Source organism: Mytilus californianus, unplaced genomic scaffold (genome assembly GCF_021869535.1).
Source record: "Mytilus californianus isolate M0D057914Y unplaced genomic scaffold, xbMytCali1.0.p SCAF_18, whole genome shotgun sequence".
In the NCBI taxonomy this organism is placed as follows: domain Eukaryota; kingdom Metazoa; phylum Mollusca; class Bivalvia; order Mytilida; family Mytilidae; genus Mytilus; species Mytilus californianus.
The window spans coordinates 7,258,097-7,284,528 of NW_026262666.1; the positions used below are offsets into that span (position 1 = coordinate 7,258,097).

At 32.1% G+C, this 26,432-nt stretch overlaps 2 protein-coding genes across 2 annotated transcripts in view; both read left to right on the forward strand.

The window, feature by feature from the left end:
* Positions 1-25,029, forward strand: part of LOC127726647 (uncharacterized) — a 299,596-nt gene extending 274,567 nt beyond the window's left edge. Inside the window, exon 3 of the mRNA XM_052234084.1 lies at positions 24,656-25,029. The gene's annotated coding sequence lies outside the window, so the exon portion shown is untranslated. The remainder of the gene's footprint in view (positions 1-24,655) is intronic.
* The window catches only part of LOC127726665 (uncharacterized), a 139,310-nt gene that overhangs the window by 46,239 nt on the left and 66,639 nt on the right, over positions 1-26,432 (forward strand). The gene's annotated exons all lie outside the window — the stretch shown is intronic.

The window sequence follows — 26,432 nt, forward strand, 5'->3', positions numbered from 1 at the left end:
GGTTATAAGACGGACGATATTTTGAGTCAATCGTTGGAATTGGTAAAAGAGACTAAAGATAAAGGCTATATTACAATCAGAAGTACTTATACCTGTTTAATTAAGGTAATCATAAATGTATTTTGTATATGTTGCGGTTTTATAGATTAAGAAAAAAGCATCCCCCATCTCTTCTCAAGATTAAACCGACATTCGTACTTGGAAATATTGAGGGTGTGTGTTTGGATTATAATACCCGACGACCGGACAAGCTTAACATACAAAAATACAGATTGAATATTTAGGAACTCCCTTTTTTGGGGTCGATCCCGGGGAGTGGGGAGGGGCGAGGGGTCCGGGAGTTTGAATTCCCCCCTTTTTTAAAGATCAATGCTTAAGAATAGAAACATTTGACTGGGATCAAAATTTTTATCTTCAAGCAAAGCAGAATTTGAAAGATTTTTTTTTATTCAAAAATAGATACTTAATATTTTTCCGCTATTGGAATTTCCTAAAATGTGTTGATTTTTTTAATCTAGAAACATCTTGTAGTGAACACTATTAGTAATTTCTTATGCTCTTGCTATTTTAAAATAATCAATTTATATTGTTATGAATAACAATGGACTGTGTTTATGGGATGTAGAAGCAGGGGTTTCCAGAAACCCCGCTCGTCACACCCTGTGGCCAAAATCCATTGTTATTCGAAACAATAGATCTATTCAATTTACACGTGTTTCAGAAATAGAAACTATGAACTAAAACAATAGAGCTGGGGTGTAAATATGGATCTTGTATTCTTGTGACTCGCTGGCATTACTTAAACACATTTTTCTTTCATATTAAAAGATACATTAATTAATCGGTATAAGGATTGAAACTTGTTTTTCATTTCACTTTTATCATTCAATCAAAATATACCAAGCCAGAATTCCTCGGTCAGATCTCCGAAGCCTGATTAATAGTCATTCCAACCTCTATAGAAATCATAGGTCCCGTCGAATCTCTTTTGAAACACCTGCAATAATGTAGATATCTACAATTAGCCGTTTTAGAATCTAAAGCATCCTGGATAATATTTTCAAAAGTGTACACAAAAACGTCGTGATTGGTTAATAATGTCATAAACAATGGAAATTCAACCAATGACGTGATGTTATTTTCATTCTGGGGTACGAACAATGAAATTACCTATGATTCTTTAGATTCTGAAACGGCCAAGTAATAAATATATATGTTCAATCAGCTTGATAGGACATTAGTACATTAGTTGCAATGAATTACATTGATATCCCAGTGGAAAAAAAACGATAATTTCACGTGAAATAAACGTGGTTATTTCACTCCTCTGACGTCATAAAAAACAGGCGTTGTCGAGACGTTGTCGATGACGTCGGATCAAAACAAATTGTGAATGCAAAGAAAAAAATATAGATCTTTAAATTTCTACTTTAATTTTATACAATATGCCAATGTAATAAAAAGAATAAATAATCAAAGAATCAAAAATCCAAAAATTTCAACAAGTGACCGAACAACACATTATTCACGAATGCGCGTAGCGTGTGAGTTAATTTAAAAGTGTTGATCGGTCACGAGTTCGCCGATTAGTTATTCTATGAATATCAACATCAACGTCCTCCACATGTGTGATGACTGAATGCCTTTATCATATTTTTCAGAAACTGTGATTGAATCGATGTGAAAACAGTCTAACGGACGTGTTTTGAAACTGATTCGAAACAACTCGACATGCATTTGCTCATGGCTACAGTTCTGTGTTTAATGTAATACAATGCTCATTTGGCGAATCTGTTCATTCATAACGAAATCATTTTACAATTTTGCAGGTAAATTACAAAAAAAAAAAAAACACTGCATGCATATATTGATGACTAATGATTATCTATTATGAAGTTTAGATTCTGGGTACTGACGTTGTTTTTCATCTTAATAACGTGTTATAGTATTCTTTTATTTGTATTTAAGATTATTACTTTTACTCTTTAGTCTGTTCTTTTGGGTGTATCCAATAGACGTGGCTCTGTACTTGTACATCCCATCATTCTGTTATTGTTCTATGATAATGTTTGTGATCATGTTTTTCATTTTTGCTAATTAGTTTTGTCTGTGTGCATTTTTGTGTTTCTTGGTTACATATGACGAAGCTCTGTATTTATACATACCGTCATTGTGTTATTGTTCTATGTTAATTACTGTATTCCTGTCTTTTGTTTTTGGTAATGTGCTTTGCCTATTGTGTCTGTTTGTCTAGGTTCACACGTCATTGTTAATGTAGTGGAATTTTATAAGACTGTCATATAAGTTAGAGGTTCAGCTAGCCATAAAACCAGGTTTAATCCACCATTTTCTATTTAGTTTCTATGTTGTGTCTTTCGACAAATATTTGTGTTTGTTTTTTTCTTTTTTCATGGCGTTGCCAATTAATTTTCGATCTATGAATTTGACTGTCCCTCTGGTATCTTCCGCCTTCTTTTCTACACAAAACAAGGTATTAAATAAAACTGGAAATCAACATCAACTTTAGAAAACCTGCATTACTTCTAACTGCTTAAATTCATGATGTTAGTTAGATTATTTTTTTAATTTGATGTAACAATCATTTTTTTTTCTTTTTAGTTGATTTTTCCATATTCAACCTATTTATTATGATTTTGAGACATATTGTGCATTATAACTTACCTTAAGAAATAAATTGCAAACACTTGATAGAATGGCTAAACCTTTACATGTTATGTAAACATGAAAACTTGGGAACTAAGCTTATTCCATACATGCATGGACGAAGGCAACTAACGTTAACTTAGTCCATGCTTGCATGGACTAACACAACAAACTTAGTCCATGCATGCATGAGCTAACCTAACTTTACATACACATTTGAAATTATTCAATGATTCAAACAGACTTAGTCCATGCAAGCATGGACTAAGTTAACATTAGTTGCCTTTGTCCATGCATGCATGGAATAAGCTTAGTTCCCAAAATATGTGGTTAATGAATACATGTATAAAAACAATACAAAGTGAAGAATGGAGGAATGCTGTCAAAATTTTGTGGTGAACTTATATAATATAAAAATATATAAAATATAAACATTAGTTTTCAAAAAACTCGAGATTGCATGATGGGACGTTGAAAATAAATTTTCCGGAATAGAATCAACAATTAAAATACGCTTATGATATCAAATCAGAGGCGTCCAAAATAAAAGCGACTGTCAAATGGACGGGTAGAGTGAAAAATTCGTCAAGCTAATTTTTCGATCTCGAAAAGCAAAGCGGACAAAAGAAATTATGGAGTCGAGTACAAATGGAACATAGCCGTTACAAATACAATAGAGACGAAATGCTGAATGAACAAGTTAGTTTAAAAAAAAAAATTAGCTTTGAGGGATGGCATTTGACAGAAAATTACAAGACCCTAATATAACATCGTTGGAATAAACACAAAGGGAATGACGGGATCATATCTGAGTTTTATATAAAATTCGGGAATATCTTATAATAATAATTGTGTACGTTATTGCCTGAAATATTGATAAAAACATTGTCTGGCTAATTTATAAGGAAGTTACAGCATTACTATTTAAGAGTCAGGGACGTGAAACTAAATGAAACTGGTGCCCGCTTACATTGTTGATTTCCGATAGCATAATTATAGCAAAAAATCTTGCGAAAAGATTAAAAGTAGTTCTTCCTAATTTTATTCATCCCGACCAGAAAGGATTTGTGAAAGGCTGATATTTTACTGACGCAAATAGGTTGATACAAGACATAGAACATATTGATGATGTAGATGACGAGGATATAACTGTATGTTTAGAACAACAAATTGCTGACACATTTCATGCACAAACTTAATGTCAATACTTTATTTTAAATATATAACTGCTGTATAGTACAGGTATAGAATTTGACTTTTCCCGCAAGTTCGAAGATATATAACCTTTATACAGAATTTGTAGTCACTCTGAACGGTTCAGGTTTTTCACGATCTAAATCTAGCCTACAATGGTTTTGTAAATGCTGGGGATGGAAAAACAACCTCCCACAGTCACCAAAATCAGTTACGACTGATATATATCCCTTTTTTTATCACTATAGAACAACCTAGCAGAACCTTCTTAAGGAATATTAATCTCCTTGTTTGATTTGTACCATCAATCTTTAACAAAGAAAGAGCAATAAATCATTCATATTCGATTTCCAAAGAACTATCATAGTTCAATTGTTTTGAAAATCATTTATAGGATAGAAGGGATTACTGTTATAAGCTGACTACTTTAGCTGAAAAACAAGTATTGCATTTGTAAAACTCGATTAAAAAGCCTAAAGCTGTGTTTACTAAACTTTGGGAAACTGCATTTGTCTAACTTAAGAATTTAAGAACAATAACCCTTATCGTGTCCCGATTAAAAACGTTCAAATACAGATCATGGTTGTATTTAAGAAGTGACATAACGTACCTAATTAAAAACTCAATTGGCAATCATACCTCATCTTCTTTTTTATATAATCATTAGTAAATGAAACAAATATCTCATATAACAGATAATGAAATATTAGTTTATAGTTGTTATCAGATAGTTCGTTTCTTTGTATTTTGTTGGGTTTTTTTTTAAGTTCAATGTCCCTGTTGTTTCTTTATTTTCCTCTTATAGTTGATATGTTGTCTTCGTTTTAGTTTGTAACCCGTATTTGTTTTGTCTCATTGGCAATCATACCACATTTTCTTTTTTATAGTTTATGTTTCATATTTCTAACGAACGTATTGTTTTTTTCCATAAAGTTCATGTCATCGAACTAACAACCATGAAATTGAATTGTTTTTTCGTTTTTTATTTTCCAAGTTAATACCTTTTTTTCAAAAATTTCTTTAAATATCTTAATACTATTATTCCAAAGGGATAAGATTCTCATTTATGTGAATCGAAAGTATAGCCTTTTCATTCTTTAGTCTGATGCTTTTAAAAATTATTTATGTATAAAGGCATACTTAATGTGTGCAATGTTAAGGACAATAGTATTATGAAATTATTTTTATGCGCGTGAAGCTCTTCTCTGGATTAACCTTCACAAACTTCTTTGCTTCTATAAACATGTCAAAATTGCTAGTTTATGAGTTCATACCTGTAATAAATTGGTTAACGTACGTATTGGTTTTTCTATAAGGTTCATGTCACAAAGGAATTAGGGTTTAATAACCTTGCATTTAAATTGTTTCTTTCGATTTTAATCAACCTAAGTAATAAGTTGCTTCTCTAATCTTAATAGTAATATCCCAAAGGGATCAGGTATTCTTCGCAGTAAAAAGAGACTATAGACGTGCCATTTTTTCGTCTGATGCTTTCAAATATGTTTTATGTCAATATAAATGTGTAACGAATGCCAGGTAGACAACTCTACACCAAGTTGCAATGTATAAAAAGTTAAAAATGTTAGGTTATCATATTCCTGACTTTGTACAGGCATTCTCTAATTTAGAAAATGATGGTTTTGTAGCTAGTTAAACCTCTCTCTTGTAAGCGTCGTCTGCTATGTATACAACACCATGCAAATATTCACTCACTCAAAATGATCGGGAATATGATACATTTGGTAAGAAACAGATCAGTCGATTATTATCGTGTAGCGGGTTATTTTCGCGGTGTGTAAATTTTCTCTTTTTTTTTCGCGGATAGAACAAAATCACTAAAATAAATTCCGCTAATTTAAAATGGCACATGCGAAGGTATTGATTAAAGTTTTAAAACCGCCAAAATATTTCGAGTACCTTATTCAATGAAAATCGGGAAATTTTACACCCGCGAAAATAACCCGCTATACAGTATTTTGTTCTGAAGATTTAAGATTGCACTAACAGGTCGTAAGTTACTTGAGATACACAAACTCTGTATCAGGCAAACTGTGTGTGCTTGAAACCGCAAAATCTAAAAAGCGTTTATTTCACACGTTTCACCCGTTTTAAAAACATTCTTATATTACCAAAGATCTTATATATAATTTTTGTTTACTATCATGCTGGTTTGTCACTTACATAGAAAAAAGAAACAATTTTAATATCTTTTGGATTTATCGTAGACTTTGTTGTCAAACATTTTTCATACTTTTAACGATAAAGGTATGCCAAAGTCCGTTCTAAGAAAGACATGATTTCTTTTTTTTTTCTCACTATTTTGTTAAATGAAGGTTTTAGTAGTTATTGATTGTCAATTATCGATAGAACTACATCTCAACATATTTAAGTCGTGGTAAGATTTAAAATAAACTTTTTTAAACAGAAGACCAATAGACAAAAGTAGACATAAGTTGTAAACACAAAAAAAAGCACAAAAACAGAAAAACAAGCCACAAAATGTCCAAGAACACTATTCAAAGTGATAAAACCATATGTATAATTTAAGCTTAAATATAAAACTAAAAGTAGTTTGTCAGGAAAAAAATTAACAGGCTAAAGGAATAAGAAAAAAACGTTAAGATTGTGACTTGGCTAAATTTGTTTATGAGTGCTCAAAAACATATTTAATCTTTTATATATAATTGAGTTGAACTTAACTTATTCAGTTGGAACCTAGAAAAACAAATTACCAAGTTCACTAAATTGCGATCTATGAGTCCATTAAGTTACCTGAAATTGCTGGTGGAGATTTATTTCCCCGAGGATATCACCAGCCCAGTAGTCAGCACTTATGTGTTGACTTGACTTGCCATTGATATGTTCATAATTATAAATTAACTGTTAAAAGAATTTTGAATTTTTGAAATACTAAGGCTTTTCTACCTCAGGAAGAGAGTACCTTAGCTGTATTTGGCAAAACTTTTAGGAATTTTTGGTCTTCAATGCTCTTCAACTTCGTACTTTTTTTGGCTTTTTAACATTTTTTGATTTGAGCGTCACTGATGAGTTTTTTGTAGACGAAACGCGCGTCTGGCGTAAATATAAAATTTCAATCCTGGTATCTATGATGAGTTTATTTACTGTACAAAATAATCATACAAAACTATATTTTAAACTGACGGAAACATTGCAATTATACATCTCCTGAAGTATTTGATTCATAAAAATATCGAGGCATTAAATGTATTAAAAAAATGATTCGATCATAGGGAATCTAATAACAATCGTAGTAACTGGTATTAGTGGCTGATCTTTGTTTGTCAAAAGATGAGATATGCATGACATCTTAAACGAATCAAATCTATGAAGGCTACACAATTATAACTAAAGATACATTGTAAAAGGTTAAAATATTTACTTTGTTAGATATGAACAAAGTTTGATTCTTTTACAGATATTTAATAAATGTTTTTATCAACAACTACTTAAATCAATATCTGTAATAATGTAACCCCCCCCCCCCCCCCCCCCAAAAAAAAAAAAAAAAAAAAAACAACCAACAGTTTACTTTGTATCTATCTTGAATGTCATGTAGATATTTTTACATATTTAAACTGTGTTGATATGTAAATGGCCTTGAATGGCAGTCGAAGTTACATTGCTACCGTTTAAATTTTTTCCATATGCTTCAATTATTTGTTATTAATGATAAAGGTCATGACCATTATTCAAGTTATGTTTTTACTGTCAACTTTGTTTTCGTTATCTGTGGTATAAATATTGTAAAAATTAGAGCTTCTTCTGGACTAGTTTTGCAATATCTGTGCACAGCTGCCTATGAAAATTATGTGGAAACAATATGTTTGTGTATCTCTAACCAAGGAACATGATCAATAACAATTATGTGTATATCAAGTTATATCTGTAGTTATATATGCTGAATAAATGTCCATTAACAAGTTAATAATATACAAAAAGTAGTTAACTGCTATACTGTGATAGTACTTTTACTCGTGTGATACAAATTTTTGTGGTTTTGGAGTATTGCTTTATCCACGAAATTAAGGGTCTAATGAAATATTACAACTGTTGTCCAAATCAAGACATACATGTGTATATGGAAAGAAGCCAATGTAGGTTTGACTACATGGAAACGGGCATTGTTGACTTAATCTAGAAAATGCATCTAATATAAGAAAAACACTATGACCTTTATTTAAATCTTCAGAGAGGATTTCCCCATTTAATCATTTAATCATTAAGGAAACCTGAATTGCCGACTTCGTGTTATTAAATTCATACCAAACTAATATTTTTTTAAAGTCAAATTTGCCGAATAATATATTGAAGTGCTCAAAATTCTAATACGAACAAAATATCATGTTGGGCTTGAATTTTTTATTTCAAATTTAAAACATTAAATTCTGAAATCCAAATTATATTTGTAAGATTTTTTAATGTAACTGTTTTCTTAAATCGAAATGTGTTAGGTCCAATTAAAACCTTTGATGACCGTTTATCTGTTGATCTCGGGTTAATTCGTGTCAGCATTTCTGATTTCAGATAATTATGCAACATTTAAAATGTTAATTTTGCAATGTCCGTCAAGCAAGACAATTTTTAAGCATAGCTTATATGCGGAAGAAATTATTTTATTAAATGTTTAATGAATGTTGTAATTAATAAAAGACGAACAAGTGAGTAAAAAGGAACACCTAAGTTTGCAATGTCCTCCAAATCAATATGAAACAACAGTTTCTTATTTTTAAGAACGCGTTTTCTTTAAGTGACATGTTTATGGCCCAATAAACACCTTTGATGATCGATCATCTGTTGATCTCAGGTTGAATAGTGCCATTACGTCTGATTTTACGTATGCAACATTTGAAATGTTTACTTTGCAATATCCTTCAACCGAGACATTTGTAAGCATCACTTATATCCGAAATCAATTATTTTATGTAATAAGTAATGAATGTTATCTTTAATAATCTTTCTTGAAAAATTAATGAAAGACGAACATGTAGTAGAAAATTAACACCTTATTTTGCAATGCCCATAAATCAATATAAAAATAAAAGTTAATTCAAGAACAATATTTCTGAAAGCTTCAATTCTTTACCCGATTTTTTTTCTTTAGACAACTAAATTACACAAATTTAAGAACCCACAAACATAATCCCTTTGTTCAAACCACGAAAACTGGTACCCTCGAATAAAAGTACTTTTACAATAAATAGATTTTACCTGCTGATACATTTAAAAATGAAGCTGAACTTCGACCCGTTCCAGCAATATTTGATGCAAAACATGTATAAGATGATACATCAAGTCCGTCAGCGTTGATAATTGTTATGGATGGTGTATTCACGGTACCTCCGCTGTACTTGACAGATGAAGATATTGTTGTAGATGAAATGTTTTTTGTCTGACACTCATGCGTTTTCTGCCAGTAAACATCGGTTATTGTAGAAGAGGTCGTTGTGCTCACCGTACAATCCAAAGTCACTGTACTACCAAAGGTAGCAGTATATGAAAGTTGGTGTACAAAAACAGTAGGGACACCTAAAATAAAATTACACACAATACATTAAAGTCATATTATCCACGTTGCTCGCCTTTAGTTTTCTGTGTTGGGTTTTGTAAACTAGCTGTTTTCTGATGAACATATTTCATTTTTGACAGGGCATTGTCAGTTGGCTTCCGGTTTATAATAATGAGCAACTTTTTGAACCAATGTATGTATACTTAAAACTCAACGTTTTCACTTTTTAACTATATTGACTTTGAATTTACTAATGTATCAGTGAGAACCAAATTTGGGTGTTGATCGAAAGCAACTGCAGTTAATACACTTTCCAGATTTGTTGCCAAAATTCTTTTGCCTTGACCTTAATAGATAAATACCAAAAATGCGTCAATAATTAGTTACGCCACAGGTTTAATAAACGAGAAGATCGAGCAATATGCATTTGTTGTATTTTGTTGTATTAAGTATGTACGAAAGCCTATTAGGGTCACCATTCTTTTTTCATTTATCTCGTTATTACAAGATAAATATTTCGTATTTACGAGAAAACTATCGCGTAATTACGAGATAATCATTTTTTATCTCGTAATTACGGGATAATTATCGCGTAATTAAGAGATAACTATGGCGTAATTACGAGAAAAACTATCTCGTAATTACGAGAAAACTATTTCGTAATTACAAGATAAAATAACATATATATATAGATTTGAGTGTTGATCGAAAGCAACTGCAGTTAATAAACTTTCTAGATTTGTTGCCAAAATTTTCTTGCCTTGACCTTAATAGGTAAACATAAAAAATGCGTCAATAATTAGTTAATTAGTTACGCCACAGGTTTAATAAACGAGAAGATCGAGCGATATGCATTTGTTGTATTAAGTATGTACGAAATCCTATTAGGGTCACAATTGTTTTTTCATTTATCTCGTAATTACAAGATAAATATCTCGTAATTACGAGAAAACTATCGCGTAATTACGAGATGATCATGTTTTATTTCGGAATTACGAGATAATTATCGCGTAATTACGAGAAAACTATCTAGTAATTACGAGATAAAATTACATATATATATAGATATACAGATCATGATTACCCTTCCGGGGCACTTGATGAAACGCCCGTTTTTATTAGCTCACCTGACCCAAAGGGTCAAGTTATCTTTTCCCATCACTTGGCGTCCGTCGTCCGTCGTCGTGCGTTAACTGTTACACAAATCTTCTCCTCTGAAACCACTTGGCCAAATTGAACCAAACTTGGCCTTAATCATCCTTTGGGTTTCTAGTTTAAAAAATGTATCCAAAAACCCAGCCCACCAACCAAGATAGCCACCATGGCTAAAAATAGAACATGGGGGGGGGGTAAAATGTAGATTATGGTTTATATCTCTGAAATTGAAGCATACAGAGCAAATATGACAGGGTAAAACATTTCAGACGAATCAGACTTTCCGTTGTTGGGATGCTGCCCCTGAATTGGTAATTTTAATGATTATTTTTTTCAGTTTTTGGTTATTATCTTGAGAATTATGATAGATAGATATAAAGCGGCAAAACTTTTTAGCTAAGTAAGATTTACAAATAAGTCAAATGACCAAAATTGTCAATTAACCCCTTAAGGTGTTATTGCCCTTTAAAGTCATTTTTGCAATTAAATAAATTTTTGTAATCTTTAACAAAAATCTTCTCCTCTCAATCTACTTGGCCAAATGAATTTTTATCTCGAAATAACGAGACAGTTTTCTCATAATTACGCGATAATTATCTCGTAATTACGAGATTAAACTATCTTTTTGTCGTAATTACGTGATAGTTTTCTCGTAATTACGCGATAATTATCCTGTAATTACAAGATACAAATCTTATCTCGTAATTACGTGATAGTTTTCTCGTAATTACGCGATAATAATCTTGTAATTACGAGATAAAACAATGATTATCTCGTAATTACGCGATAATTATCGCGTAATTTCGCGATAGTTTTCTCGTAATTACGAGATATGTATCTCGTTATTACGAGATAAATATTTTTTTTTACCCTAATAGGCTTTCGTAAGTATGCGTTCCTATATTAAGTTATGGAACATTGTCATCAAAATTGCTATTTAATTTGTTTTTTTAATTTTTCTCGTTCAGATTCAATAATAATATTTTCCTTCTACGTTTTTTTGCAATTATGTGATATGTCATATGTATATATCAATGTTTACGTAACATCTGTTGGTGAATTAGAATAATTCATTAACAGTACTTTTCTTAACGATTTGGATAAAATAAAGGATTTAAAAAGAAAGTTTTTTGATAAAAAAACATATTTATTTTGTTTTGTTTTTTTGTGTGTTTGGGAATGAGTAATTTAGACAGAAGTCTGAATTATCGTGAAATTAACTTTATTTGTAAAATTGCTTAATATGAACTTTTCGATATCACAAACTAGGCAAAACATTTACTAAATTTTATCATCGGTATAAGGACATCATTCGTAAATATAGCTCAACATGCAGACTTCTTATACGTTAAGGTATTTCACATCTAATTTTTTATGGAAATATTCTTTATAAAGCACAAAAATGTCAGTATTCACCTCTGAAGCTAACAAAACCTTTAAATAGACTTATTAAGAAGGGATATAGTTACGATACTGTTGTCAGGTCTTTAAAGATTGCATATTTTGGCGTTAATATTGATTCACTTATAGGGTCTTTGCATCGGCACTAAACACATTTATTTAAAAAACCAGTTGTTGGCATGACACGGGTTATGTTCTTCTCATATATGTTATGATGGTATGATACTAAACCCCTAACGGGAAGGATTGTGCCTGATATTCATATGATGAAGACATAATCTTTCAATCAGTTAAATTGAAGTCTGGAGCTGGTATGTCAGTTAACTGCTAGTAGTCTGTTGTCATTTATGTATGATTGTCGTTTTGTTTATTTTCTTTGGTTACATCTTCTGACATCAGACTCGGACTTCTCTTGAACTGAAATTTAATGTGCGTATTGTTATGCGTTTACTTTTCTACATTGGCTAGAGGTATAGGGGGAGGGTTGAGATCTCATAAACATGTTTAACCCCGCCGCATTTTTTCCGCCTGTCCCAAGTCAGGAGCCTCTAGCCTTTGTTAGTCTTGTATTATTTTTAATTTTAGTTTCTTGTGTACAATTTGGATTTTAGTATGGCGTTCATTATCACTGAACTAGTATATATATTTGTTTAGGGGCCAGCTGAAGGACGCCTCCGGGTGCGGGAATTTCTCGCTGCATTGAAGACCTGTTGGTGACCTTCTGCTGTTGTCTGTTCTATGGTCGGGTTGTTGTCTCGTTGACACATTCCCCATTTCCATTCTCAATTTTATTAGTCATTTACGAGTTTCATGAATGTATTTATTATATCAACAATGCGTTAAGAGATCACTGATTAAGACATAGTATGGAAAAATGATCTTTAAAACATTTATAATTCGAGAGATCCTTAGGGCACAAGAAAACATGTAACTGCAGTGCCATTTATACAAAATAGCCTGACTTATTTGTTATGATCATGATGCTTGTTTTAAAGCCTTCCGATTTAAAATTATTATTACTGACGTCCAAATATAGTAAGACATGGTTCCTCTCTTACATGAAAAGTTGAGTCCATATAATTTGGGTTCAACTGGATAATTTCCTGAACGGGAATTTTACTACCTTCCCTAATGTCAAATGAGAGAGAGAGAGAGAGAGAGAGAGAGAGAGAGAGAGAGAGAGAGAGAGAGAGAGAGAGAGTATAATTATGGCAAAACAAGACATCCAAATTATAAAAATAAAGAATTACTTTTATCGTCACAACTATAGATAATTCCAGGTACAAAACGTGTTCGATATATTTTAGGGCGATAATGTAATCTTCATTCATTGAAATACTTGTATCGTTATAGTACTCGGAAAGTTAAGCAGGGAAACGTATTCTATATGTTTATTCTCGACATTGTGTGTTTTAAATCAATTCAGTTGTTTTGATCACGTATATGAAATACCGGAAATCGAAAAGAGATTGTTGTTAAACAAGCTCTTTTAAGGATAGTTTTGTGTTTTCTTATAACTATAGTTTCAATCGAGCGACTAACCTGTTTAATTCAATCCCAAATATTAAAGCTCAAATTAAGAGAGGCAATTGTACTTACTGTGTACAATTAGTGTAATGGTGTCGCCTCTTCTTGTGTCAACTTTATTGGAAGCAGAACAAACGTAAGTTCCTGTATTATTCTGTGTAACATTTAAGGTTATTAGAGATGGTGATTCAACATCCCCGTCCCTATAAAAGCTACCACTATCGTCAGGATCAATCGTCGATACAGAACCGCCATCGTGTTTCTTCCATGTGACGCCTGTGAGCGGTAGTTGAGATGTCACTATACAAATTAAATGTACAGACTGTCCAAATATTCCATCATAGGATGACTGTGGAATTCGTACTTTTGGGGGTACTGTTGAATATAATTTTATAAAACATGAACAAAATATCAAACTTTTTCTTGTTGATTTTTCGAAAAGATTATTTAAGGGGAGGTAACTCTGAAATAGTGCATTTTCTGAAGGAATCTACATGGAATTTTCCTATTTTGTTTGTTAGCCAGAAAAAACGTACGGTGACCCTATCTTTTCTTTTGATATTCTCAAAGCCTTATTAAAGAGCTATCTTCTCGTATTTTATTTTACAATTCTATCATTTAGTTTAGATTCTAATCGCATAATGTTGTTTTTTCCTGTATAATCCATACAAAATGTGTCATTTTGTCACAGCCTGTAGCTTTAGAAAATGCACGGTGACCGATAATTTTTATTACATTTTTGAACATATATCAATACATACTACGTTTTGGCAAAGTATGAACTAATTCTATCGTTTTTAATTTAGACTCACATACCACCTTAAAAGAATCTTTTTTCTTTCTTTGTTAACTAACAGTATACATTCTCTGATTGTTTAACGTTTACAGCTGATTACAAGTTACGGGATCGATCTGATACGGTTTATCATCCGTCAGTACAAGTAATGTTTTCTACTTGATACCAAATTCTTTCTTTATTATTTCTTACCATATTTTACTTACTAAACATTTTGAATTAACTTTCCTTTAAAACGATATTGTTATCGAATATTTAAATTTCTATTATTTTCAACTAAAAAAATTGAATATCAAACCGACTGCTAGCAGCCGGTTTGATAATGAATATCGAATAACGTGTAACGAACCGGCCGCTAACTTCACATCCATTAATCAAATAATCAAAAATACAGTCGTAGATTATCAAATTGTTAAATAATCATGAAATATTTGGTCTGTTAATTAAATAAGCGTTATAAAAAAGGCCAAGTAATCAAAAACCCCATGAGAAGGCTCATTTAGCAGAAGTAGCTACAGAAATCTTCCAAGTTTTCTTAGAGGCTGAACAATTTTTATGTTTATGTTTTGACATTATGCATGTCTTTCGACATAGGTAAATGTATTTAAATATACGCAAAACGTTCACAGTTTATATCAACAGATGAAGTAATCACTGAAAAAAGTAAAATCGATTTTTAAGGATGTGAATTTAAGCGTGAATGCAATTTGGGTACTCCTCATTATGTACATATTCATGGATCGTTTGGGGTTGGTTCAAACCCAGTTTTCTATGATTCAATATGGATTCAAAATTGAATTGGTGGATTTATATAGTAAATAAGAATACATTTACAAAATAAACTCCGAATGGAAACTTTCGTCGGGAACATAAATAAACGTAGGTAAACTGTCAAAATAGGTGCAATTGGGTACCTTCATGTTACTTGTTTTTCTTTATCTTTATCAGATTTTTTAATTTTTGAACATTTTAAAAGGAAAATATATGTAGATATAATATTCGGCTGTTTTCTGCTCTTTCGTCGGATTGTTGTTTCTCTGACATATTTCCCATTTCAATTCTCAATTTTATGAGTATATTCATGGATGGTAAATTTGTAACTGACCCTCATACTAAAAAGAAATCTCACTTAAAATCCATACCCTACAAGTCAGGGACAAGCTAGTTACCGTTATTGAAATATTTCCATTTTATGCAAAAAGCCATGAGCACGTTGGATATAGTGTAAGTCATACTTCTGTGCACTTTAGACATTATAGCCTGATCCCCTGGCTAAATATCTGCCTTGTGTCCAAATGTGAGCTAGGATTGGAGGCTACATATCATTATTTTTTTTTCAAATGTAAAAAATCAGCATTACTTGAACTTATGCTTGCTGGGAAAGGGTGAGTTTTCTATTTTCAACCTTTTCATTGGAAGGTAGGCGTCGGTGGACATGACATTGCTTTTCGACTTAGCAATATAGTTGTTTTCTGACAAAGCAATATATATGTGTACTTCAGAATACATATATTTATTACAACATAATTGTAAAAGATGTACACGCATCAAAACAAAGGTTTATTCTCCTTACTGTACAATATCTTTCTGATTGCTGATTTCAAGTTATATTTATACGTATCATTTCAGATTCAGAGAAAGATAAAGATCTTTAGAATTTACAGACAACAAGACGATGTGTTTTGTTCATAAATAGGTACTTTTATGAAGCATTTTGATTTTCCTTTATATATAAAAAAGTATTGCCAAACATGATCACGTTAATGGGCGTCAATTACAGGGCTGAGCTTCTTTCACAAAGTTTTCTCCTGCATCATTATGAGGGAGAACGACTGCAATCGGCAGTGCACACATTTTAGGGTCAGCTTTTTAATTAATTGACCGATATGTGTAAGTACATAGGTAAACTTCTATTGCTACTTATTTGAGATACTCTTGCCTATATTTGAATACATTGATTGAGTTAAAAATATTTCAGCATTACTATTAATTCATTCATATTAAAATGTTTAAACTTGCTTTGAACCACTATCATTACTACAGTACAACAGATGCCCAGAACATCACACTTGAATCAGTACACTTTTCCTGAACACACGACTAGCAACTAGCTTTTTGTAATATTCCACAGACTAATGGACACATGTATACTGCATAACATTTGCACCAAAGCAAAACATATGTTGTACCGACTCTCATCAGCTACTCCGAAACTTACCCCCACATCCTCAACCACCTGCAAAAAAATGTGATTGCTAACTGTAACTATTGTTTCGTTCTGTTACCTACTCGGGTACCTATATAAGCATATTAATTGATACATTATAACAGGGAACGCTGATTAAACATCAAACAGATATTTGACTTCTTGATTTTTTAAAGGCATGCGATGAAGTGCCCCATATTGAGTAATTGAAGAGTCTTGTATAGACGAAACGCGCGCTCGGAGTACTCAATTATCACCAATCATGTAGTCAGCACTCCTATGCTGACAAGAAATACCAAAGATGCGATCATTTTCTGTTAATTTACTGTAACAGAACTGTTAAATTCATTCAAAACACTTACGTGTTTCTACCCTCGGCAAAAAAAAAACCTTGATCGGATTTAGTACTTCTATCTGGAGTTTATGGTTTTCAGTGCTCTTCTGATATGCCTTAGTTGTTTTTCATACCTGCCAAGAAAATGCAATCAACAGAATCGAACGAATTTAAAGAAAAGGTGCATTTATCTTATTTTTGCGATTATAAATCAAGAACCTCATGCGCTGTCACAGACATCCTAAAACCTCTCGGTCAACCAAAGTTGCAAGTAAAAGATCGACGAAGCTAAGCCTGTCTTTACAGATCAAAACTGTAAAACAGATTAGATCTGGCCATATCTAAGTTCCTTGTACACGTTAAAGTTGATAAACAGAATAGGATACGATCTATTCATCTAATGACGTTGACACTAAAAGTGTCATACCTTGTTTCCAAGAACACAATGACAGATGTTTTAAATGTTTGCCATCTAATTAGAGATTTAAAAACACGCCTGTTGATTAATGGAAACAGATACAAAAAATAACAATGAATTGAAAATCCTCAGAGTCATTTACGACATTATTGCGATTGTAAACATGCATCTCTCTTTCTGCATCTCGTCTTTTACCTTTCTGGACAAGAGTAATGAGACCTACCAAATATGGATTCAGATACATTACATCAGAAAACAAAAACAAAAATATATATATGAATCAAATTCCGGCTTTCAGCAATAGACATGTGATAAGCTCTTTATCTTCTCAAATCTTAAACGCTGTGAATGAATTAAACAGAGACTTTGAACGATCTGAAATGTACACCCCATTCCCTAAATTTGAAAAGAAGAAACACAAACTACACATATCAAAGACAAGATTCCTTATTTGGAACACATGCACATTTCTCAGGCTTAAACTATTGTTGTGATATCACAAATTCACCCTTTTAATCTTAATATTTTGCATAAAAAATACATATCATTATGTTCAATAAGAATCAGTACGAAAAACTTGTAGTGGAGGCTTATCAGATAACGCTAACACAAATACACACGAAACAACGAGGAAACATACATAATCAAACAATGCTGTAGTTATAGAGAAGTTAAGCTCATATGACTTAACATGTTGATATCAAACGCTATAATACTAGTGTCTGTAATTCGACACATATATAATACAGCAGCATAAAGGCACAAGAAAAGAACGGTTCTGAGCAAAAGTAAAATAACAAAAATACCGAACTCAGAGGAAAATTCTAAACGGAAAGTCCCTAAGCAAATGACAAAATCAAAGCTCAAACTCATCGAACGAATGGATAACACACTGGACAAATTTGTAAGCATGAGCAAGTTATTTTTACACAAAAATACCAGGTTCATCAACAATACCTTACTGTATAGCATAAGTAATGATAGAGGATTATAAAACAATATTTTCCATTACAGTCAATCAAACCACAATGGTGTCCATAAAACTTCTGAAGAGAATACATCAATTTTACCTTAGTGCAAGAGTCAAATTATATAACTTGTGTCCATGCTGTTTGTCTAAATAAGAAAACAAAGTAGTTATGGACATTGCTAGCCACATGCTATTCACACCAGTGACAACTACTTCCTAATAAGGGTTAGAATGCAATCATTATTAGCAAATCTGTGTAGAAAACCATAATAGACTACTTCAAAAAAAAAATAAAAACTATACTTGTGACTTCATAAGCTTACACCAAACCAATAGCTTCAAAGATTTTCAACTACAAGAGGGTATTACAGATTGATTGGTGTTTACCGCCACTTTCAACACTTTTGTGCTATTTCGTGGTGGTCAGTTTTTTTTATGCAGGGTAGAAAGACATTTACCCTTAAGGATGTAAAAATCCACAAATCCCGATCTCATACAAATATATGCCCGCTAGTTATGTTATGACTGGAGACCTTAACATCATAAACAATCGATAACTTCGATATTTGTTAGTTAAAGGCCCGAAATATCGAAGTCCCTAGCCCATCAATACAAAGAAGAACAATAGGTTACTGATGGATGAAGTTGACGAGTATGCCAGAAAATAAGCGAAGCGCCAAACAAAACTCGAAACTTTAGATGAATGGATCAGAACTGTTCGGTCATGTATTCATAGGCGCATTCAAAACCTACAATACGCAATAAACTTACGGGTTTCTGACCCTTTTAAGAAACCCGAGGTTGTGCATTCTTTATTCCCTCTTCCTTACAAATATGAATGTAAACAAAACCTAAAGTAATATTGTTTTAAATGCAAAAACCATTATTTGGAATGTCTCAGTTAAGAACTTGGAATACATAGTAAAATGGGAATAAAACATATACCCCTTCATTATTTACGAAAGAAGATATTTTAGAAATTCGAAAATCTGTCATATTTAAACTGGATACCTAGTTTCAACCCCTTATAAGGAACGATATATTGCCGGGTCGTCAAGATTTTGAAAACATCTTTCCACACGTCTTTTCACAGTCAAAAATAATGTGATGAGTTAAATTCAACAAGAATTCTGTGATGGAATCATATGCCATGACGATTTTAAAGTAAAATTTGTTTTCAAAAGTCAAACTCAAGCTAGCAGGTCACAAAGATGTTGAAACTATTTGTATTAACTCCTTTGCGATCCAAACGCTTATTGTTATAATCATTAATATTCTGTGACAAATATCTTGCTCCAAATAAAGATTACATGTTTATTAGCATAATAGAAAAACAAAGGATATGGGGTTTCCATCCACGACACAAAATCAGTACATGCACAGCAAAAACAGCTTTTATTGCTGTTCTTCATCTCAAAGTCACATTAGGGCCTTCAACAAGGAGTCAAAAATACCTCACCCCACTGCAAGTTTATGAATCTCCCAAGCACTAGTTGGAGTGGAATTCTTTGCAAAATGATACTCATCAATATTATAGTATTGCAATCGGCATTTTTGGATGGAACGAAAATTGAAGGGAACAAAAAATTTAGACGAAGAGTAGAAAGAAAAAAATATATCAGCATTCATCGCTCTTACATTTAGTGTCATGCAAATATTATTACTGAGCTGTATTTCGGGCCAACATTATCAATATGTAACAGATACGACGTCAGTATTTGACTACTTATGCATCTCTTCCGTCAATTAACGCAATTGCCAAGGATCGATAACAAAAGCGTTTCCATGGAGTGGTACAGACAATAAACAGGCATCTTATCACTCACCAAGGGAAATCAAAGACAAACACCATCAATACAATAACGACGATACCGAAACGTTAAAAAGCTGGTGAAAATGAAGTACTTTGCTTTAATAGAGAAGAGTGCATTGTCAAGTTTTTCAGGTACATAGGATGTAAATATTGTCTTGGATGCCAAGCTTGTTGTCAATACACGCAACGGAGAAATCTGTAGCTATTTTTAGGTACCTTTTGGTAATATAGGTCTTCAACTGTTGAGGTTATTATATACATTCTTGGCTTTCAAATATTCGGCTTTAAGCGTTCCTGATGAAGGTAAATTAAGAAAAGCGTTTCGGACGCATGAAATTTATAGCGTGTTGTTTTCAAATTTAACAGCACTGGTTCGATACCTCAGCTGGTAAACTATCAGTCCCTGGGAGTATCATCAACTCAAAAGTCAGTACTTTGGTACTGACAAGGTTTATATCATACCTTTATAAAATTGTCCGGTTCTTCAACGGTTAAGGTTAGAATACAGGTAAATCCAGAAAAGCGCGTCGGACGCATGCAATTTATCGCGTGTTGTTTTCATTTTCTGACCACATCTTTCTTAATAATTCCAGACCAATGACGAAGATTTGAATATTCGTAAATGATCTTTTTTTTTTCTTCAGTTAACTGGTAAATGATTAAATGCGTGATAGTCATGTGATTATGTAGGACACTTCAGCATGGCTGCCTTTAATACATGTTATAACTACAACTTTTGTCTTTTAACTATAGTAAATATTTTTTTTTTCTAATTGTTGAAAATGTTCTATCAGTATGAGTCAGAGTCTAACCTGAAAATATAGTTGTTTACATGCTTAATGTCATTGTCTTTAGTGTATAATTGTCTAATTGGCAATCATATCAAATCTCATTATTTCTATATTTGAATTAATATGAAATATCCACATATCGTAAAAGTCACCTGACCATGCTTTAACACCAGGGGGGAGTCACAAATTAAGAGTTGTTGAATATTCCAAGAAGAAATCTGTTATACACATATCATATCATATCCATTTTCATATCACATGAATTGTTGAATTTGCCTGTGAGAAAGTTTAAACAGATGCCTTGACTGGCAAGTTTAATAGAATTTTTCACTTTTGTATTGAAAGGTCCACCAAATGCATATGTATCTCGTAAATCCTTTAAACAAACTGGTTATTTGTTATCTGAGTTCTGAAAAGTACAGCATTGATCTCTGTGATCTTTAATCAAGACAGTGAAATTTAAGCTGTATATCTATATTTCCTGTATTCTCACAATTTCCAGAAATTTGTAATATTTAGATATCATATGAAACACTGATCCAGCACAACATCGGTCTAAATACTCATGCCAAACGCAACCATGGTAATTTGAAACTAATTTTAAATCTCATAATACAACTTCCTTAATCTACACTTATTTCCAATTACGAAATGGTCCCATACTATGGAATATTCAATAAAGAATTAAATGTGAAATAAAGTTATCGCCATCTTTTACAGAATTTAAATACCACTAATTATAGCATTCCAGCTAAAACTCATTAATGATGAAAAAGTACAACATAATCAAGTATCACTCTCCTTGACTTCATCTTGTACATAGATACAGTAAACACACTGCATTAACAAGGACTCAAGATTGTGGTATACAAAGAATGGCCTACAATTGAGTTCATACATGATCTTGCAATTGGTACTTTTTCCTAGAAAAAAATAATGTCTCAAAGCAATTATATTTCCTAAATGACTGAAACAGTTCAGTCATAAAATCAAAATTGGAATCTAGTGTATCGAGTACAAAATCCACACATTCAATAAACTCATCATAGATACCAGGATTGAAATTTTGTTTTTGTGCCAGACGAGCGTTTCGTCTACAAAAGACTCATCAGTGACGCTCGAATAAAAAAAATTAGAAAGGCCAAATAAAGTACGAAGTTGAAGAGCATTGAGAACTAAAAATTCCTAAAAGTGTTGCCAAATACAGCTAAGGTAATCTATGACCATATCAATGATAATTCATGTCAACACAGAAGTGCTGACTACTTGGCTGGTGATACCTTTGGGGAGTAAAAACTCCACCAGCAGTGGCATCGACTAAGTTGTAAATAAACTCATCATAGATACCATGATTGAAATTTTGTATTTGCGACAAACGCGCGTTTCGTCTACAAAAGACTCACCAGTGACGCTCGAATCAAAACAAGTTAAAAAGGCCAAATAAAGTATGAAGCTGAAGAACATTGAGGACCAAAAATCCTAAACGTTTCGCCAAATACAGCTATCATGGTAATCTATTCCTGAGGTAGAAAAGTCTTAGTATTTCAAAAATGTAAAGTTTTGTAAACAGTTAATTTATAATTATGACCATATCAATGATAATTTATGTCATGACATATACTGCTCCATTATAATTTTGAAAATGCAAAATACAAGTCAACATTTCCATAATTTATGCTATTTCTTTAAGTTACCAGATTTACACTGTATGCTACACTGAAATTAATTGAACTTGAAAACAATCATAATCAATGAATCAGTTTACAAGATATTCTAAGTATAACTTACTGGGAAACTTGCTTGAAAACTGTGTTGGTTTTAAGGGACTTGACTTTAACCCATTTTCAGCCTATTATTAGTTCTATTAGCTAGATTTCAGAATTTACCAATTGGACGAAAGTTTAATGATCTCTACTCTATTTTTAAATGTTTCGTGTATACAAAAAAACCTTCAAGTCGAAATCCTATCTAATTTCAGAAATCTAAGTAGGGAGCCATCATTTGCAGTATTACCGCTTACATCAACAATTGAAATACTTGTTATTTTAGAAAACACAGTTTACTTATTGATAAGACCAGCGGCCTAAGACCCCCAACTATAAAAAAATATAATTTGAAATAATCGTACAATATAAAAAGTATATTATGAGGTAGTTAGATTCAGTTATCGACAAGGATCATCAAGAAACGACAAGAGGACGTATTCATGTATGCGTTGTTTACTATTAATATCCTTGTGGAAACAAACTATTTCCACATTTCCTCCTAAAACAAATGATTTCTTTTTTTTTTCAACAAATTTTGAATCAAACAAATTATTTAAGAAAACCACAGATTCCAGTAACACGAGGACGAAGTCCTCAATAACAGTATACAAATCAATTCAAAGAAAAAAATCAATAAACAATTATGCATCCTAAATCGTCATCTTTTTGCATCTCCAGGTACATGTTTTCATATGTTATGATATTGATCTACTAATCAAATGCATAGCAAATTAAATTCTTATTTTGTTTTAGGATTAAAGATGCATTCGACCACTTATTTAGCAGCCATAATATTTGGTGGAATTAGTGTCCTATTCTGTACAGTCGTGAATGAGTGTCCTGAAGACAGAGAAAGATTTTTAGCCAAAACAAATTTCTGTGACAACTCATCTTTGTATCATTGTTTACTAAATGAAAAATGTAAGTTACACAAAATCTGCATTCAGCCCGTCAAGTCTGCACCAGTATTCGTTATCCTGAATAATAAGGGGACTGTATTTCCTGAATATGTTATCAGTATACCCTATTCAAACATAGATGTTTATGAACTATTTAGCTTTTTTGTTTGTAAATTATCGGTCCAGGATACTGTAGACACAAAGTTATTTGATAAAATTTTGAAGAAATTGAATGTATCGGTACCGGCAGCCACTGGTTCATACACTAAACCTTGTGATCCTCCAACAACACATCATTATTTAGCGACATTGGATTGTAAAATGAAGAAATCTTGTAACGAACCAAGAATGTCACCAAATTTAGGATTATACATTTATAATGAAAGTGCTTTCCAGGCGGGTAGACTTAAACTTCAGGAGTTCAATGTGGGAACAATAAACAGTTTCTTTTAATATAGAATAGGATTTATTCTTTGTAATTTAGAAGAATCAAAACTTATCACGAAGAAGAATTTGATAACAATGGAATAGAGTCTTGGAAATTTGATCATTCAGATGCATCACACACAAACGAGTCAGACAATACCGAACTCCGTAACCCAGGAATCATAGCAGGAATTATTGTCGGTATCATTGCTTCTTGCATAATGATTGCAATGACAATTTATATTTGTTGGCGAAAGAGAAGTAAAATGTCGACAATATTCAGCAATAAAAAGTATGAAACAGGAAAACAGATTCGTTTATTAAATACAAGTGAAAATTCTAATCCTAGTGAATTGCAAGTGAACGACACACGAAAAGACCGACCAACAGAAGTTATGCAAATAGAAGAGACACATAACAGAACAGAAGAAACAAATAACAAAGAAACGTTTATTGGTCTCAGAGAAGTCAAGGAAGACCGATCACAAGATATAGAACTAAGTACTGATGTGGAAAATAAACAAGAAGACGAGACACGAAACACCAAATGTACGTCAGATTGTGATACGACTGAACAACTACAATCTGGAAAGCAGACGGTGCATATCAGGGTAGCGGATTATAAACCAAGTTTTTGCCCGTTAAATTCCTCAGACAAACCCCTAATGCCGCGTGACCTTGATAACACTGTCCTTTTTGAAGACACAAAAACGTTGTTTGCTTATAAATACATTTCTGAAAACTTATTGTGATGAGCAATGAACAAAGGTCATAGACTACAGTTATCAATGAGAGCTTTATTCATCTGTGCAACTGTCAAGTACCAAACTGAGATCTAGCCTCATTTCAAAAGTATGAATATATCATTTTGTAAATAATTTTACATCAACTGCCAACTCATTATTATAATATTGAATGTACATTAATTTTACGAGTAAGTTTTCAACAACCTCATTCACATTAGTGCAATGTTTGTACTCCAGGTAAGAATGTTGGAAAAAAAAGCAGAAAAAAACTTCGCCTACTAGAAGCCATTTCATTGATATTGACAGAATTAAAATTATATATTTGAATATTTTTTATGAAATATGTACAGGATGTAATTGTTCTAAAACGGATGTTGCAATTAAAAGATAGTTTCGCCTTAATTGGCTTATCGCTCTGAAATGCTTTTCATTCTTTATTAAAAAATGTTTTAATTTGGAGCAAAGCAGATGAAAGTAGCATTGGAACTGAGACAGGTTATATTTAAAATAGGCATTGAGAGTGTCAATACTGACAAGAGTGCATTAAACATATCCGAAGTTCAATGTGATGATATAGGCAATGACTTGTATTCATACATTGATGGAAAACGGTGTTGCCTTGATGATGATAATGATTCACACATACCAAGAATGTAATTTAGATTAAGATTGTGCAAAATACGGCCATGACCATCTATGTCTGGGGGGTAGAAAAAATCTTAGTGATTTAAATACCTCATAATTGTATGAACAGAAGATTTACTGAAATTAGATTCGAAACAAAGAAACGTTATAAATTAACTGTTTACAAAACTTTACATTTTTAAAATACTAATGCTTTTCTTCCTCGGGAATAGATTACCTCAGCTGTATATGGCAAACCTTTTAGGAATCTTTGGTCCTCAATGCTCTTCAACTTCGTACTTTATTTGGCCTTTTTAACTTTTTTTGATTCGAGCGTCACTGTTGAATCTGACGAAACGCGCGTCTGGCGCAAATACAAAATGTCAATCCTGGTATCTATGATGAGTTTATTTATATTAAGAAAAACATTGAGTGAACCAATACTTACAGGTGTTCATGATACATACTAAAGATTTCAATATAGTTATTTATGATATATTAAATGACTTGTATTTACACACTGGTGGAAAACGTTCTGGTCTTTATACATGTTATAATGATATGTAGGTATTCATACACAACGGCGATAGAAAATTTGTATACATCAACTTTCTATGTTTTTTGAAATTTTAGATAAGATCAAATAAGACCAGCAGTTCAATACAATTCACCTATTAACCGATATCAACCATACGAATACACTTGTTGTCTACTTCCGTAGTAAAGTTAGTAAAAATTCGAATCCCATGTAACAAAAATGTTATTCATATAAGAATGATGATTTCTCAGAATTAATTTGAAAGCATTATGAAAAAAACTTCATTTATCAGAACTGGCATCTGGTAAAATCTTCTATGTCGAGAAGGTAATCAATGCTACTGTAAGGGTGGTTAAATATTCATCACCAGTATATCACGTATATCTCTATTTTAAAGTAAACTTTATAAGTTTAAAAATTCTATAAATATGTAATTGATAGTTACAGTTATCGTACGGACGAATAGGTTTTAAGGCAACTGCATGTTATAAATTGTTACAGATTGAATTGTTCTGATTTATTTGAGAATTTGTATCAAGAATTAAAAGAAATTTATAAATTATCTGACTAGAAACATACGAATGTATGAGGTTTGCAAGAAGGTACAAGTGCTTTAATAATTACTGATATTTAAAAC